At 38.8% G+C, this 18780-nt stretch overlaps 1 non-coding gene across 1 annotated transcript; it reads left to right on the forward strand.

Moving 5' to 3' along the window:
* Positions 1-1428: 1428 nt before the first annotated feature.
* Positions 1429-1535, forward strand: LOC136201625 (small nucleolar RNA R71). Its single transcript, XR_010673971.1, has one exon. It is a non-coding gene; the product is annotated as a small nucleolar RNA R71 (small nucleolar RNA).
* Positions 1536-18780: the final 17245 nt, after the last annotated feature.

Below are 18780 nucleotides of genomic sequence, written 5' to 3' on the forward strand. Positions count from 1 at the left end.
TCATAAGCAAAATCTAAAATAACGAAATCGGTAGGAAAAATAAATTTGTCAACTTTAACTAAAACATCCTCAATTATACCATATGGTCTTTTAGTGGTTTGATCCGCTAATTGTAAAACCATATTGGTACGTTTGATATCTTCTTCTAAGCCTAATTGATTAAAAATAGATAATGGCATCAAGTTAATGCTTGCTCCTAAATCACAGAGACAACTGGGAAATTCAATATCTCCCAATTTACACGGAATGGTAAAACATCCGAGATCTTTGAGTTTTGTGGGCAAATTACTTGACACAATTGAACTGCAATCTTCAGTTAGTGAAATGGATGAAATTCCTTCCCAACTGATTTTCTTTGAAATTAAATCTTTGAGGAATTTACCATAATTGGGAATTTGCGTAATCGCATCCATAAACGTCAAATTAATATGAAAATTTTTAAGTTTGTCTAAAAATGTTAAAAGTTGTTTGTCATAGTCCTTATTGCGGACTTTGTGTGGAAAAGGTGGCTTGGGTACAAAAGTTTTTGTACTAGAGTCAATTGGTGCATCTTTTTGATTTAATGTATCTTCTTTGGGCTTTGGTAAATCAGTTCCAGGTAAAGTCGAATTTTCGGGCATTTCCGGACCTAAGTAATTTTTCCCTGAACGAAGAGTGATAGCCTTAACATGCTCTTTCGGATTTTCTTCCGTATGGCTTGGAAGACTTCCTTCTTTGCGGGATGGAATTGATTTAGCGAGTTGTCCAATTTGAACCTCCAAATTAGGGATGCTAGATGATTGGTTTTTAATAAGCTGATCGAATTTATTCTCGATCCGTTTAAAACCATCGTCGTGATTACTTATTTTTCCGCTCATACCATCAATAAATTTGTCGATTTTAGAAGATAAAGTGCTAATCGTATCTCTTGATTGATTTTGATAATTAGTAGTACGGTTTTGATTAGTATTAGCATTATTATTATTATCTCTCCAGTTAAAGTTAGGATGATTTCTCCATCCAGGATTATATGTATTGGAATAAGGGTTATTATTTTTATTTTGCCCTTGGACAAAATTTACCTGTTCAATTTCGCTCATACCTTCATAATCCACATCCGTTTGGATTGGCTTACCATTAGGATCACACGGTGTCATAAACCTATCAATTTTGTGCGATAAGGCAGAAAACTGGGCTTGCAACATCGCAACTGGATCAAGATTCACTATATCTTTAACTGATGATGTTGCTGAGGATGATGGTTTCACTACTGGTATGTGTCCATGTTCCGCGGGCCACATACTGCTATTGATTGCCATTTCCTCCAGAAGTTCTCTTGCTTGGGCAGATGTTTTCTTCATGAATAACCCTCCAGACATAGCGTCCAATGAACCTCTAGTTTTAGGATTTAGTCTATTATAAAATGTTTGTATTAAAAGTTCAGCGGGCAATTGGTGGTGTGGGCATAAACGTTGAAGTTCTTTAAAACGTTCCCAAGCCTCATAAAGAGTTTCATTATCATTTTGAGAAAAAGATGTTAACTCTTTAGTGACTCTTGCGGTTTTTGCTAAAGGAAATTTTTTTTGATAAAAACGCTTGGGCTAATTGCTCCCAAGTCTCAAATGATGCGGCTGGCATAGAAGTTAACCACTCTTTGGCTCGATCCTTCAAAGTAAAAGGAAAAAGGCGAAGTTTGATTGCTTCTGCAGTTACATCAGTAATTTTAAAAGTGTCACAAATTTCTAAGAAATTTGTTAAGTGGGTGTTAGGATTTTCGTTAGGTAACCCGTAAAATGTTATGTTATTTTGCAACATATTAAGCAACGCTGGCTTAATTTCAAAATGGTGTGCATTAATTTGGGGTCTAACTATATTGTTTGTTACACCGGCCACTCCTGGCCTAGCGTAATCCATGAGTGTAGCCATAATTTCTGGCTCGGTAACTCTGGTTTTTATTGGGGTCTTGTTTTTGTTTTTGTTTTTGTTTTTGTTTTTGTTGTTGTTTTTGTTGTCTCTTTTGTTCTTCTTAAGAGTCCTTTCAATTTATGGGTCAATAGGCTCTGGTGGCATGCCCGAACTTCGAGAACTGCGCATGAACTTGAAATTGTGCACGAACCGGAACTACCTTCAAAACAGAATTTGAAAAATAAATATGTTAGTAACTGAAAATTTTTAAATTACAAAAAATTAAAATAAGTATGAATAAACCTAGATTCGAAATAAAACACGAAAAATTTAAAATTTTGTCAAAAAATTTGGCGTTCCTCGGCAACGGCGCCAAAAACTTGTTGAGCGATTTCCGCAAGTGCATGGTATATGCTTGTAGTAATAAAAGATATCGATCCCACAGGGAACATTTTTTTAACAAAAACTTATTTTGAATCGGTTAAATTTAATTTTAAGGTTTATAATATGGAAAATCGTTTAATCGGTTTTGGTTTTGAAATTGCTAGAATAAGAATTAGATTAGAGTATGAAGATGTTAGAAAATATTCTGATTTAAGAATGAATTTGCAAGACAGGAACGTTTAGTACTTTTTAGAAAAGTAAACAAATGTATTCGTTTGCATTAAGCAAAGAAAACAACTTTAAACTTTGTATGAATTACAACGATGAAATAAATGACGGAACCTCTAATTATTAGGCTTTGAACGCAACAATCCTCCTAACTGGTTTAGATTGCTTCCTTAACCAAATTAAAACTCTACCGAGATAATAATTTGTCTAAGTCTTCAACAAAGTTTCCTTGTAAAGATTTTGAATTAAACTACGTTTTAATGAAAACACCAGCATCAATCCACTTCGGATCCTTCACCAAAGTGCTGCATAAAAATCTATCGAATAGAACGGACTTTATTAGATGAAATATAAATTGATACAAGTTTACAGAGAATAAGGAGCATGGAAACATTCGACGACTTGCAAGTGAACGGGTTGTCAATCCTTTCCTTGGGTTTCGTTAGAGTTTGTCAGACTCAGGGACGGATCCTCTACTCAATCTTCTCGTTGAATCTTCGTAATAGAGACTTGGTCGGTCTACTACCAAAATGTAAACTAAATTTGAACAATGTCTAAACGCTACTGAATTTGTTATTATTGAATAAACAATGTGTGTACATCATATTGCTTTTTACAGAATCGAAATCTAACTTCAGAATCACTTGACTCGGAATTTCTGCATAAATTCTATACTAATCTCTTTCTTCTACATATCTTCAACTCTCCATCAACTCTTTATTTATAGATGTTGAAGAGTCTTGATTGAAGTGTCGTGTCCGTTGTGAAGGATCGTATCCATTTTGAAAGGACGTCTTTATCAACCCGAACGAACGCGTTTTGTCGAAAACGAAAGTGTGCAATTTGGCTTCTACAGATTCCTGCTCTTACAGAGAATATTTAATTCTCTACCGAGAATGGGGGAGCATCAATTGGTCTTTGAACGAAGGGAAGGAGAGGCTGAAGGGAGCATGTCGCGACCGAGAATAGGGGGCCGCGGTCGCGGCGCGGAACTTTTTTTGCTTCTTCTGCTTTCGTTATCGTCCTCGATTTGGCGTTATTAATTTTCTTCGTCTTCGACTCCTTTTGTAGGGTTTTTCTTCTGTTTTTGAGCTCTTTTCGTTCCTATTTGGATTTTACCAAATATTTAGGTACCTTGCATGAGAGAAACATATTCGTGAGTAAAAGCTTTATAAACAGATATAAATAGCACAAATTCGTAGCAATATTGATGTAATTATTAATGATATTTTAGGTATATTTTGGGCTTAACAGAAAGGCAATGGATTTCGGCAGCCACTAAATCAAAGTGGAGAGCTTTATTGGTGAATTACACAATCTCTCCAGTTCTTCTCCGTTCTTCGGCTAGCACCGGTTCTGACTCAATAGCTGTTCGTGCACCTGACTACGGAGATCTTACTACCTTGTGGATTCTTCAGCCGTCTCTAGAAGAGACAGTCCAGGTATGTTTATATCCCTAAACGGATCAAAAGGTTTTATTCAATCAATGGTTAATGGACAAAGATCAAATTAAAGGGATTAGAAATAAATTTTAAACCGCAATTCCGCTGCGCTACAGTTGATTAACTGGCAATAATCTCTACCAGTGGTATCAGAGCCATGGTTTAGTCCGTTTTGATTGATTGAAAATTTAATATGATTTGGTTTTCTTATTTTTCCAAATCAATTTTTCAAATTTCCTATTAAATTACTCGTGTAGAAATTGATCTAGGAAGTTTTCATATTTTTATTTCTGTCTGTATTTTGTGTTGTTTGGTTCTGAAATTATTTTAATAATTTAAATTAAAAAAAATACAGCAGCATTTTTTGTTAAAAAAAAGGAAAAAAATAGTTTCGGACACGGAATAGCAGTCGCGGGACTGCTGTCCGCGGACAGCAGCCCCGTCGTTGACTCGGGTGCGTCGAAAATTCAAAATTAGTTTAATTTTGGATTTAACGGAACTGATTTTAATCTTTAAAAAATTTTCACGGGTATTTTTTAATAAAATCAGGGCCCTAATACCGTTAATTTATTAAACGTGTTTTAAATGAAAATTAATTGGTATTAAAACGTTTTTGATTGGCATACATATTTAATTTTAATCGAATTGATAATTTGTGTAAAAATTGAATATGGTTAATTTGTGAAATTGGCCCAATAGACCGTGACACCGGTTTAAATTGGGAGGGCTAAATTTTAGATATGTGACGACCCTAAAATTCAGTGGGAGCGAAATTGTAATTTTGCATATAAATGGATGTTAACCATTTGGGCCTTTATGGGCCTTAGTCACATATGGTAAAAATTGGCGATTTCACCCTAAATAAGTCGGCTTGACTTTATTAGATGATTTTGGAATGCCATGATCATGCATTATATTTATATGTCTTACCGTGTAGCAATGTGTTATAGAGTTCTATGGGCCCTAAATTAAAGTCGGTTTGTAATTTAATTTATTTTGGAAAATATGGCATGCGTGCCATTCTTTCATTAATGTAATTTTAGAATATGTTCTATTCATAAAAAATTGTAATTGGTCGTGAAGAAGCCCAGATGGTCCAAGCCCATGGTGGGAGCCCAAGGAGACTTGAAGCAAGCCCGTGAAGATTAGATAGTTTATCTAGTTTCACTAGGATGTATTATAAGGCCCATAGAGTCTCTATGTTTATTTTAATTATACAATTGCTTAGTATAACATGAAATATAAGTAGCAACGATCACCAGATCATCACCCGCGATAATTATATGTTAAAGCCGTATAACTTAATTAATCCGGATAATGAAATATTGAGTCATTTAAAAGTGCTTTCCAGATTCACACCTCTTCCTCCCAGGTAGTGCTACAGTGTATGACGTGCCCTAGCAGGTATGCTGTAGTAATTAGTGGGCCGTCGAGGGTTAGGATACTTCGGTATGGCTAACGCGTGTATGGTGGTTGGACTCAACGTGGGTAGCATTAGCTCAGAGCGGGCCCTAAGCACAGATAGGCTAAGTGTCACAAAGCCCATCAAACCAAGAGTCCTTGCGGAGGATTGGATAGTTTATCCTACCAAATCGTCAATGGTCGGTGGCGGAGCCCTAGCTCGGTCGATTGTTGATGGATTGTGGATCTTGGTCAAGACAGCCAAATAAATATCACCAATAACGAATTAAAATGGATTATTAATTTGATCTTTGGCTTAAGCCATTTATTCTAACTCTAATGTAATTTTTCCACGTAGATTAAACTCCACATCAGAATTACACGAAAAGAAAATTAAATGGCTGCAACAAGCAACAACTCACTCAGACCACTCCTGGAAAAGGAAAATCTTTTAGGGACTAATTTCCTTGACTGGTCCAGGAACTTGCAGATAGTTCTTAGACACGAGTTGAAGGAATATGTGCTGACTGCTGCCTTACCAACAGCTCGTCCTACAGGTCGGGGCGTAACCGCTAATCAAATGGCAGATTACGACCGACATGTTAAGGATGACAGAGATTTGTCATGCATTATATTGGGTACATTGGTTCCTGATCTTCAGAAACAGTTCATGGAGCAGCACGCCTTTGAGATCATGGATCAACTCAAAAGGATGTTCCAAGATCAAGCTCGTCAGGAAATATACTTGACAACAAAGGCGCTATGCAGCACTACGATGCAAGCTGGGAGTTCTGTTAGCACACATGTGCCAAAGTTGAAGGGTTTTATTGACACATAGTCAAGGCTTGGCTCACCAGTGCCTGCACAACTAGCAGTCGATATCATTCTTGGATCACTTCCGGCATCCTACAATCAGTTTATCATGCACTACCACATGCAGGGCGTTGATAAGTCTGTAGTAGAATTGCATGGCATGTTGAAACTTGCTGAGCAATCCTGCAAGAGGACTCCAGAATTGTTGCTGGTTAACAAAGGGAACGTGCCTAAGGGAAAGGCCAAGTCTAAGTCCAAAGTGAAGGCCCAAAAGGCCAAGCCCAAGGCTAGGAAGGCGGCAACTTCTAAAGGTAGGTTGGCCTCAGCAGATGATATCTGCCATGAGTGAAATGAGAAGGGACACTGGAAAAATGCATGTCCAAAGCTAAGGGAGAAACAGAAGAACGAAGCTTCTAGTTCAAGTATTTATGTTGTTTAAATTAATCTGGCTATTTCTGCATCTTGGGTTGTAAACACTAGATGTGGTACTCACATTTGTTCAAATGTGCAGGGACAAAGAAATAGGAGATTGCTGGGATCTGGTGAAGTGGATCTTCGAGTCGACAATGGTGCTCATGTAGAGGCCTTAAAGATCGAAGATCATTCTTAGAGATACCAAGTGGATTAGTTTTAGAAATTATAAATTGCTATCTTATACCTGCAATGCGCATGAATATTATTTCAGTTTCTATGTTGGATATTTATGGTTTTAATTTTAATATTGGACGTGGTATGATTTCTATACATCGTGGCAATATTGTTTATGGAACCGTATTTCTAGAAAATGGTTTGTATATCCTTGATCTAAAACGTAGTGAATCAATCTATAACATAAACGCTAAAAGGATTAAGACGAATGAACTAAATCCTACATATATCTGGCACTGTCGTCTTGGCCACATAAATGAGAAACACATAGCTAGGCTTTACTATAGTGGAGCGCTAGGGTCATTCGACATGCAGTCTTATGACATGTGTGAATCTTGTTTAAGAGGGAAGATGATAAAGGCGCCTTTCACCAAAACTGGTGTAAGGGCCACAGAGCTGTTGGAGCTGATACACTCAGATGTATGCGGTCCAATGAGCACAAGTGCTAGATCTGTTTTTCTGTACTTTGTTACCTTCACAGATGACTATAGCCGGTATGGGTATGTGTATCTGATGAAATATAAATCTGAAACTCTTCTGAGATTGAAAGATTTTAAAAATGAAGTAGAAAATCAACTTGGCAAGAAAGTAAAAGCGCTCCGGTCTGATAGAGGGGGAGAATACTTGAGCCAAGAGTTTGTCTCATTCTTGAGAGAGTGTGGGATTGTATCCCAACTCACTCCTCTTGGTACACCCCAATGGAATGGAGTGTTAGAAAGGAGGAACAGGACCCTGCTCGACATGGTCCGCTCAATGATGAGTCAAGCTTATCTCCCTATCTCCTTTTGGGGATTTGCTTTGGAAACTGCTACTCATATAATTAACAATACACCGAGCAAGGCAGTTGTAGGAACACCATATGAATTATGGACGGGCCGAACGCCCAACGTTTCCTTCATGAAGATTTGGGGCTTTGATGCACATGTCAAGAAATTGATAAGTTGCAAACTAGAGCCCATATCTGTTAAATGCCAGTTCGTGGGTTACCCTAAGGAAACTAAGGGTTATTACTTATACAACCCAGCTGAGAATAAAACGTTCGTGGCTAGGTTTGCAATCTTTTTGGAAAAGGAATTCCTTTCCAAAGTAGACAGTGGGAGTGATATTGATCTCGTTGAGATTCAAGACTCACAAACTCCTGCAGCTTATGCTGAGGATGCTTTGGGAACCGATATAGATCCTCAAAACATTGAGGAGGAAAAACCGGTTATACAGGTGGTGTTTCAAGTAGATTCGTACAAAATTCTGATGAACCCTGTGTGTATATGAAATTCAGTGGGAGCATATCCACTTTCCTAATATTGTATGTCGATGACATACTGCTCATTGGAGGCAATATATTAACACTGCAAGATCAAGCAGTGGTTGAGTAAATGCTTCATAATGAAAGATTTAGGAGAAGCCGATTAAGATCTACAAGGTTAGATCCAACCGACTTCTAGGCTTGAGTCAGGCATCGTACATAGACAAGAATCCATCATGTACTCTATGTTATGTACAAGGCCAGATGTTGTGTGTTGCACCAAACATGACTAGTCGGTGCCAGTCAGATCCCGATAAGGAACACTGGAAGATAGTCAAGGCAATCCTGAAGTACCTCAACCGTACCAAGGATGTTTTTCTTAGTATTTGATGGGTAAGAGGAATGGCAATATCAGGTTACACTGACCGAGGTTTTAAGGATGATAACCAGTCACATACTGGGTATAGATTTCTCCTGAATGGCGATGCCATTAGTTGGAGATCCTTAAAGTAGCCAACCATTGCCGATTCTATGACGGAAGCTAAGTACATCGTTGCATGCGATGATGCAGAGGAAGAAGTTTGGATTAAGAAGTTCATAACTGATTTAGGAGTAGGTCAAACTCTCCTAAGATCAGTTGATGTTTTCTGTGACAATAATGGGGCTATAGCACAAGCGCTGGATCCCATGTCACACAAGAGATCCAAATGCGTACTTAGATAGTAACACCTTATCCGGTGACATTACATTGTAGAGGGTTGACACTGAGAACAATGTCGTTGGTCAGTTTACTAAGGCAATTGGTAGTACTAGATCTATAGTGTTTAGGGCAATACCCGCTTGGAACTAGTTCAAGTGGGAGACTGTTGGTGTGCCCTAGTTCATAGGCATTGGTTCTTATAAAATGTATTTGTGTCACATTAATAAAGGCATTAATCTAGTTCATTTATATCTTGTGCTATAATATGAATAGAGAATCCATTGATTGATAATCGTAAAACCATATCCCAAGTCTATTCTATCATGGGAATGATTAGGACCACAGACTTGTATATTCGACGACTGTATGGTAGTAACTGATACTAGCTATAGTACTTGATAAGTCAGTTGTGAATAATGGGTACATGTTGTATACATGTGACTGGATCGATCCGCTCGAGAACACTACATGGTGGTTGTGTCATTAGTTTTCTTAAGTAGGTCTCTAACTGTCTTCAGACCAGATTTCATTATAGAACATACCATATGTTGGAGTACCGGCTTTTCCCTTCTAGAGGGTAGTTCGGTACAAAGAACAATTTCTCTTCCAATGCCCCACGTCACCACAATAGTGGCACTTTCTTTTAGGATTCTTCACTTCCTTTCCCTTAACTTTAGTGGGCATGGCTTTCTTACCTTTCTTGGGATGTTTAGGATTGGGAGAATTCCCTTTCCACTTCTTTGATCCCTCTATGACAATATCCGGTATTGCCTTGTCTTTCTTCATATTGGGCTCAATTGACTTGAGCATATTTGCAAGCTCTTCAAGAGAGGTTTGCAAGTCACTCATCTGATAGTTCATGATGAACTATGAATAACTCTTTGGGAGGGATTGAAGAATTAAGTCTACACTTAGTTCGTTATCCATCGCGAATCCAACACTAGAAAGTTTGGTAATGTAGCCAATCATCTTGACACAATGTGTCATTACAGATGTGCCCTCTTGCATCTTGCAACGATATAGCAACTTGGATATCTCGTAGCGTTCGCACCTGGTCTGTTTCCCAAACAGTTCCTTTAGGTGCATGATGATGGAACAGGCATAGTTGCCTTTGTAATTCCGATGTCATCGATGCAAGTATGATGCATCCGGCATGATCGTCATCAGCCTTGTGCTTCTGATAAGCATCGATTGGGAGCATCATCCTCAGGGATAGGGGGTATCGATGTATCAAATACATACCCTATTTTATCGAACTTCAAAACGATTTTGAGGTTACGAAACCAGTCGGTGAAGTTTGAACTATTCAACTTGTTATCGGTAAGTATATTTTGCAGATTGGTGTTAGTCATGATTTTAAGAGTGTTTAATTAAACTTGAGAGTGAGAAAGAGTAAACGTATGTTATTCATTTGCTTTAAAGTATATCAATCTAAAATTATAGGCCTTTTAATTTATTTCAGATTGCTCCCACTATTTTGCCAAATTAATAACCCTCCATATTAATTCGAAGAATTTCACAAATTCTTTAGTGAGCTAGGATCCTAACTCCTGAGATTTCGCCTTGACTTTAGCCAACAAGCTAGTCCCATTTGTTAGGTAGATTCATGCAATCAATCAATCTCGAATGTGATTCCCAGGTTATTGGGTTACTAACCACATTAGTAACTAATATGTTATTCATATTAATCCCAACCATCTTGCCCATTAGTTTATGACAACATGAGTTTGCTCATCCAATTATCATAATCTAATTTAAGTACTACCCCATATTCATGAAAGAACGATTTTCGATAATCCAGGTGTTACCATAAGACCCCGAGCTTGACTTTAGCCAACAACCCAAAGGCCCCCAGTACTGCCGGCTGAATTATAATATTAGGGAGGGGCAACCGATTTTAATAACTTGCTTATTTACTTAACTTTTTAATGAGAGATTTTTATTTAAGTCTCATAATCTAACTTAGTCTTGATTTGCTTTAGCATACATCAGACACACATACATACATACATTGGCATTATGGACATATCATCTAAATTATTCCGTCGAGACAGAGACGAAATAAAAGGGCCAAATCTAAGGAAATACTAACTATTACATATTTCTCTTTAGGTCCTCCGTCTTCTCCATGGCGCCTTGAAATTACATATTAATTTCTATACTACTATAAGAAAACTTCAACTGAATTGAAGGGAATTAGATGAGAGGAGAAATTACAATAGATAGTAGAAAGGCAGGATGCGCAGGCCCTATTTCAAAAATACCAAAAGACTAAAAGAGGGTCCAAATATGTCCATAACTCCAAATATGCAAAGACTCAATTAAATAAATTTAATTGGTTGATTACATAACAGTCTTATGTAATATTTAAGTTAATCACATTAACTCGTCAAATTAACTTTCATCCAATTTTACATCTTATCGTTTCGTATCTTTATATTAACCCTTAGATTAATATAACCATATAAAACGTCGATTATGCATGTCCCAATTATTTTGATTTCAATTCATTTAACGCTTTGATTTACAACTTGGTAAAAACAAACTTTTAAACGAATTTTTCATTCGATAATCAAAACAGAAAACTATTGATTTGCGAAACATATATATATATATATATATCAGTTTTTTAAAACGGTTTTAAAAACGATTTTCAGAAATAGGAAAAAACTACAATAGGTTTCCGTTTTATCTTTTAGAATTAATAAAACTAATTTTATTAACCTAACTATAAAACAAATAGATTTTGTTATAATGATTATCAACCGAAATAATTAGGAACATACGCATAATCAATTTTAATTAACAATTAACTAAAATTTATTTATCTTTAGAATTAATTAACCAAACAATTTGTTAATTAATCCTAACCATAAATATTTATTCAATCCTATTGAAAAACTTCTAAATTTTCATATATGAAATAACGGATTTAACGATGGCTCTGATACCACTGTAGGAAATTAAGGCTAAGGTATAGCAGCGGAAATATAAAATTTTAGCCTACTTCCTTTTTAACCATAGGATCCGTTAATAGTTATTTCATATAAAGAGGGATAAAAAGAAATACCTTTCGATGATCAATCTACCGTTGCAAACGAAGTGCCCACAACTTCAAAGGAGATGTAAACTGTTTACCAATCTGCCCCTATGCGAAACAGACCTTCCAGACCTCCGAACGACAATCCCTTCGATGGAAACGTGGAAGAATATGTCTAGAAGCTACTGTCTAAAAATCGCGACGATCCGACGGTTCAATCTCCGGGAATCCTCGAAATAGTGAACTGACCTGATGTAGGTGAAGAAAAACGAATTTCTCCCTTTTGTTTGTTTTTCCTTCTTTCATGAACACGGTGAGATTAAGTTAGAATCAACCCTTATGAGATGCAACCAAAATAGATTGCCTCTAATTAACCAACACAAGATCAAAGAGAAAAGGAGATGAATGAGATTAATCAATTGACGGAAGCCGTATGAATTCTTGTCCACGAAGTAGGGGATGCGAATTCACTCTCTCTCTTTTAATGTAGGTTTCGAAAATCACATAAAGGGGAGTCAGGAGGCTTAGTCGAAATTCTCATAGGGAGGGGGTATATATAGTCGCTTGTATCTAAACCCTAGTTAGATAGTAATAGGTTACTTAATAGGAATTCCATTCGGAATAGGATTCCTAATTATTATCTTATAATATATCAAATACATTTAGGATAATAATAAATAACCTAATTGGATAATAATAGGAGTATATTAATCTAATTAAAACTCCTAACTTAATTATCTCTTAATTAATTTACTTCACAAACCTAATCAAATTAGGATTAATGGAATTAAAATAATTCCTTATTTCTATATATAAATTTCGGCCCCCTCCATTTAAATGGGCCTTACTAGGCTCAATTGGGCTTCCATCTATTAATCATATCCATCTCTCTTTTGGTTCCAAGTCTTATGTGTGATCCATTAGGTTCTTACTACTTCTGGCCGTATGCAACTATTAAATTAATTTCTTCAAGAATTATATTTAATCCTTGCATAACGGAATGATGTACTGAGTATGTTATAGGCAAGTCTGTAATCATTCCTTCAGAGTCCGTTAAGAAGACAGGTTGATTCTGTCGTTAATCCTTCCGTATTAGTTACGGTATAATACGATCCTTTATCAACTACATCCTTGAACTGAATCTTATGACTATGGGTAATGTCAAGTCACATATAGCGAGACGTTCGTTTTACTTGTTATTGGCCGAGTCAACTCAAAAAGATAGGTTAAGTGAAATCTGTATTTCCACTCTTAAGCTATCACCTTGCAAGGATTTAGAGTCGAGTCTTCCACAAGCGATCCTTGGATATATCTCCTATTAATCGGGAGTGATAAATGCTCAATCCAATGTATAACTACCCTGACATTACCTCCTGTGACACCCAACCTTTGCAGTTCACACCCCAGAGTCATCTCTGTTAAGGATCGTGGGACCACATGATCAAAGTCTCACATTCAGTAATTCAGGATGACCAATTAACATTCCTTTGAGTCTGAGGATTAGTTATACCTATTAATACCAATGAGATGAACAGGTGACAAGGATGAATCTACCCATCCTGTTATCTCAAATCGGATCCCCAATCCTAATGAACGATGTTTCATCGGATCTATGTAACTGTCCAGATATCTATATATATGAAGCTTGTGAGATTAGCTTTCTGTCGGACAGAAGACATTGTTACATACAAGTCTCAACAGTGATATATCAATCCTAAACATATCACTTGACTTGGGGTGGTTTTAAGTTTATTAGTTTATTATAAAGTTTTGTCTCACTCCATGCTTGTATGAACACTTTATAATCACTTTAAACAAACTTACGGATTTCCTTTTATTAGACTTTATTTAGTGCTTAAAAGGGATTGCCTTTATATAGTTATAAAACATATATCTCATTAAAACAAATGATATAAAGAACAATTCATTTACATTAAGTTTGTATCCTGCAACAATTGTCTATAGGACACTAAACCCCAACACCAACGTCGTTGGGCGTCCGCCCCAACTTATGTTGGGCGGACGCCCAACATTTATTGGGCGTACGTCCAACCTCTGTTGGGTGTGCGCCCAACAAGCGTTGGGCGTCCGCCCAACGCAGGTTGGGCGATCGCCCAACGTAGGTTGGGCGTTCGCCAAACGTCGTTGGGCGTCCGCCCAATGTCATTGGGGGCTTGCCCAACGGGCGTTGGGCGCTCACCCAACGGGCGTTGGGCGTCCGCCCAACATCGTTGGGTGCTCACCCAACGGGCATTGGGCGTCCGCCCCAACGAACGTCGGGCGCTCGCCCAACCGACGTTGGGCGCTTGCCCCTCCTATGTCGGGCGCCCGCCCTGCCTACGTCGGGCGCCTCCCCCCACGTCGTTGGGTGCTGGCCCAACGGTCGTCGAGCGTGCGCGCCTAGTGGACGTCAGGTGTGCGCTCCGCGCTGTCTAGCGCACGTGGAACTGTCATTGGACGTGCGTCGACTGCCACTAGGCGCCCGCACCACGTCGCTGGGCGCTCGCGAATCGTACATTTGACGACCGTCACTCCTTCTAGCCTCTTTTTTATTGTATATATTTTTTGCCTTTAAAACTCCCGGAACCAACCGCTTCAACAGTCTTGTTACAGGTTTTCATCACAGGTCCTCCGACTCGGTGTCTACAGTTGCCCCTACTTTCCTATTTTGACAGTGATGTGTGTGTTTTGAAAACGTTTTTTGCTAACGCAACACATGCAATGTAAAGCATATTAAAGTAAGAGACACGTAAAGAGTAGGAGGAAGAATACCTGACCTTTGCGCCGCGCGCTCCAACATTGTTTTCGATTCTTTCCGTCCTTGCCTTTGAATCGGCTGCCGGCGGATGTTCTTCTTACGGATCCTAGCCTAAATTGACTGCGGGTAAAAATGGCTCAAGAGCAACTCTGGTGCATGATCGCGAGTAAAATGGCTCAAAAGCAACCCTGGTCTACGACCGTGGGTAAAGTGGCTCAGAAGCAACCCTAGTCTACGATCGTGGGTAAAATGGCTCCGAAGCAACCCTGGTCTACGACCGTGGGTAAAATGGCTCAAAAGCAACCCTGGTCTACGACCGTGGGTAAAATGGCTCAAAAGCAACCCTACTCCACGACCGCGGGTAAGATGGCTCAAAAGCAACCATGGTCTACGACCGTGGGTAAAATGGCTCAAAAGCAACCCTGGTCCACGACCGCGGGTAAAATGGCTCAAAAGCGACCCTGGTCTACGACCGCGGGTAAAATGGCTCAAAAGCAACCCTGGTCTCTAAATCGACCGCAGGCAAAATGGCTCAAAAGCAACCCTGGTCCATGACCGTGGGTAAAATGGCTCAAAAGCAACCCTGGTCTCTAAATCGACCGCAGGCAAAATGGCTCAAAAGCAACCCTGGTCCACGACCGCGGGTAAAATGGCTCAAAAGCAACCCTGGTCTCTAAATCGACCGCAGGCAAAATGGCTCAAAAGCAACCCTGGCCCACGACCGCGGGTAAAATGGCTCAAAAGCAACCCTGGCCTCTAAATCGACCGTAGGCAAAATGGCTCAACAGCAACCCTGGGCCACGACCGCGGGTAAAATGGCTCAAAAGCAACCCTGGTCTCTAAATCGTCCGCAGGCAAGATGGCTTGAAAGCAACCCTGGTCTCTAAATCGACCGCAGGTGTGTAGTGATGCATATAGATGGGTGAATGTAGCCTAGTCTATGGATGCATGTAACCACCTAGGTGTGTGTGTGACTGTGCGTATGTTTGAGTGTGCATAAGTGTGGCCTATGCGTTTTGCTTCATGCGGATGTATGGACATGTGTGTATGCAAACTATGTATGTTTGGATGAGATGGTTGAATGGATTTCCTTTTCGTAGGCTGGAGGGCTTCGGTAGCTTTAGATCGAGAAATGATGCTTCAGGCCATCCCCAAGGTGTGCAAGGATGAGGGTGAGGATAAGTTTGAAACCAAGGGTTGTAAGGATGGGGATTTGATTTTGATGAGCTTGTGTCAAAGGGGAGGTATGTAGTAATGCCTATAGATGGGTGGATGTAGACTAATCTATGGATGCGTGTAAACACTTATGTGTGTGTATGCAGGTGACCGTGCATGTGTTTGAATGTGCATACGTATAGCCTATGCGTTTCGCTTTATATGGATGTATGGATACGTGTGTATGCAAACTACGTACGTGTGGATGAGGTGCTAGCATGGATTCCCTTTTTCATAGGCTGGAGGATTTCGGTAGCTTCAGATCGAGAAATGATGTTTCTGGTTGTCCCCAAGGTGTGCAAGGATGAGGGCGAGGATAAGTTTGAATCCCAGGGTTGTAAGGATGGGGATTTGGTTTTGATGAGCTTGTGTCGAGGGGCTCTCGCCTTTAACCAGAGTTTGACGTATCCAATTTTTTCCCTAATTTTGCCTTGAGCCGCCCTTTTCGGGTTTTCAACTCAGCGGGATCTCTCCGATATTCTCTATCTCTCCTTTTGCATGAACTGCCCCTAGGGGTTTTCAATTCATCTTTTCTATATCTCACCGATTTTCTCTATCTCTCATTTTGCTTGGATCGCCTCTTTTGAGGTTTTAAATCCAACTTTTGTTCAGTTTTTTTTTATTATTGTAAATGATACCGGATAGCACAGTGGGTTCATATCTACAGGCCACTTCTATGCTGAGCATTTGACGATGGGTTCATGCCTGATGCCTTCGTTAATGGAGAAGCTTCCGGAGCGAGATGGATGGTGATCTGATTGCATGGTGGTGCCCTCGATTGAAGTTACCGTCTTGGTGTGGGTTAGAAGTTGATGCGAGCGCATGCCCCTGCCAACTTGAGGTGAGATTTTCACGTGCGCTCAAGCTAGGGATACTGCCGTCGGGAGTAGTTATGGAGGAGAGACGCTTCGGTCGAAGTTTGACTCTTGAGAGGACCACATAGGAGCGGAGGAACCAGACTTCATGGAGCATGAGAGAAAGGAATAGTATTTTTTTTTAGTTTCTTTGTTAGATTTTGGATCGGTTTATGGGTGTTGAGGTGAGATGGGGTTGAAGGAAATTAAGGCTAAGGTATAGCAGCGGAAATATAAAATTTTTAGCCTTCTTCCTTTTAACCATAGGATCCGTTAATCGTTATTTCATATAAAGAGGGATAAGAAGAAATACCTTTCGATGATCAATCTACCGTTGCAAACGAAGTGCCCACAACTTCAAAGGAGATGTAAACTGTTTACCAATCTGCCCCTATCCGAAACAGACCTTCCAGACCTCCGAACGACAATCCCTTCGGTGGAAACGTGGAAGAATATGTCTAGAAGCTACTGTCCAAAAACCGCGACGATCCGACGGTTCAATCTCTGGGAATCCTCGAAATAGTGAACTGACCTGATATAGGCGAAGAAAAACGAATTTCTCCCTTTTGATTGTTTTTCCTTCTTTCATGAACACGGTGAGATTAAGTTAGAATCAACCCTTATGAGATGCAACCAAAATAGATTGCCTCTAATAAACCAACACAAGATCAAAGAGAAAGAGGGATGAATAAGATTAATCAATCGATGGAATGCCGTATGAATTCTTGTTCACGAACTTGGGAATAGAATTCTTTTCTCTCTCTCTCTAAGCAATTTCGAAAATCACAAAGGGGGGAGGCTTAGGGCTTGGTCGAAATTCACATGGGGAGGGGTATATATATTAGCTTGTATCTAAACCCTAGTTAGATAGGAATAGGTTACTTAATAGGAATCCAATTCGGAAAAGGATTCGTAATTATTATCTCACTATATATCTAATATATTTAGGATAATAATAATTAACCTAATTGGATAATAATAGGAGAATATTAATTTAATTAAAACTCCTAATTATATTATCTCTTAATTAATTTAATTCATAATCCTAATCAAATTAGGATTAATGGAATCAAATTAATTCCTTACTAATACATATAAATTTCGGCCCCCTCCTTGTATTTGGGCCTTACTGGGCTCAATTGGGCTTCCATCTATTAATCATATCCATCTCTCTTTTGGTTCCAAGTCTTATGTGTGATCCATTAGGTCCTTACTACTTCTGGCCGTATGCAACCTATTAAATTAATTTCTTCAAGAATTATATTTAATCTCTTGCATAACGGAATGATGTACAGAGTATGTTATTGGCAAGTCCGTAATCATTCCCCCAGAGTCCGTTAAGAAGACAGGTTGATTCTGTCGTTAATCCTTCCGTATTAGTTACGGTATAATACGATCCTTTATCAACTACATCCTTGAACTGAATCTTATGACTATGGGTAATGTCAAGTCACATATAGCGAGACGTTCGTTTTACTTGTTATTGGCCGAGTCAACTCAAAAAGATAGGTTAAGTGAAATCCAAATTTCTACTCTTAAGCTATCACCTTGCAAGGGTTTAGAGTCGAGTCTTCCACAAGCGATCCCTGGATGTATCTCCCATTAATCGGGAGTGATAAATGCTCAATCCAATGTATAACTACCCTGAAATTACTTCCTGTGACACCCAACCTTTGCAGTTCACACCCCAGAGTCATCTCTGTTAAGGATCGTGGGACCACAGGATCAAAGTCTCACATTCAGTAATTCAGGATGACCAATTAACATTCCTTTGAGTCTGAGGATTAGTTATACCTATTAATACCAATGAGATGAACAGTTGACAAGGATGAATCTACCCATCCTGTTATCTCAAGTCGGATCCCCAATCCTAATGAACAACGTTTCACCGGATCTATGTAACTGTCCAGATATCTATATATGTGAAGCTTGTGAGATCAGCTTTATGTCGGACAGAAGACATTGTTACATACAAGTCTCAACTGTGATATATCAATCCTAAATATATCACTTGACTTGGGGTGGTTTTAAGTTTATTAGTTTATTATAAAGTTTTGTCTCACTTCATGCTTGTATGAACACTTTATAATCACTTTAAACAAACTTACAGATTTCCTTTTATTAGACTTTATTTAGTGCTTAAAAGGGATTGCCTTTATATAGTTATAAA

The sequence above is a fragment of the Euphorbia lathyris genome, chromosome 7, assembly GCF_963576675.1.
Source record: "Euphorbia lathyris chromosome 7, ddEupLath1.1, whole genome shotgun sequence".
NCBI classification, from domain to species: Eukaryota; Viridiplantae; Streptophyta; class Magnoliopsida; order Malpighiales; family Euphorbiaceae; genus Euphorbia; species Euphorbia lathyris.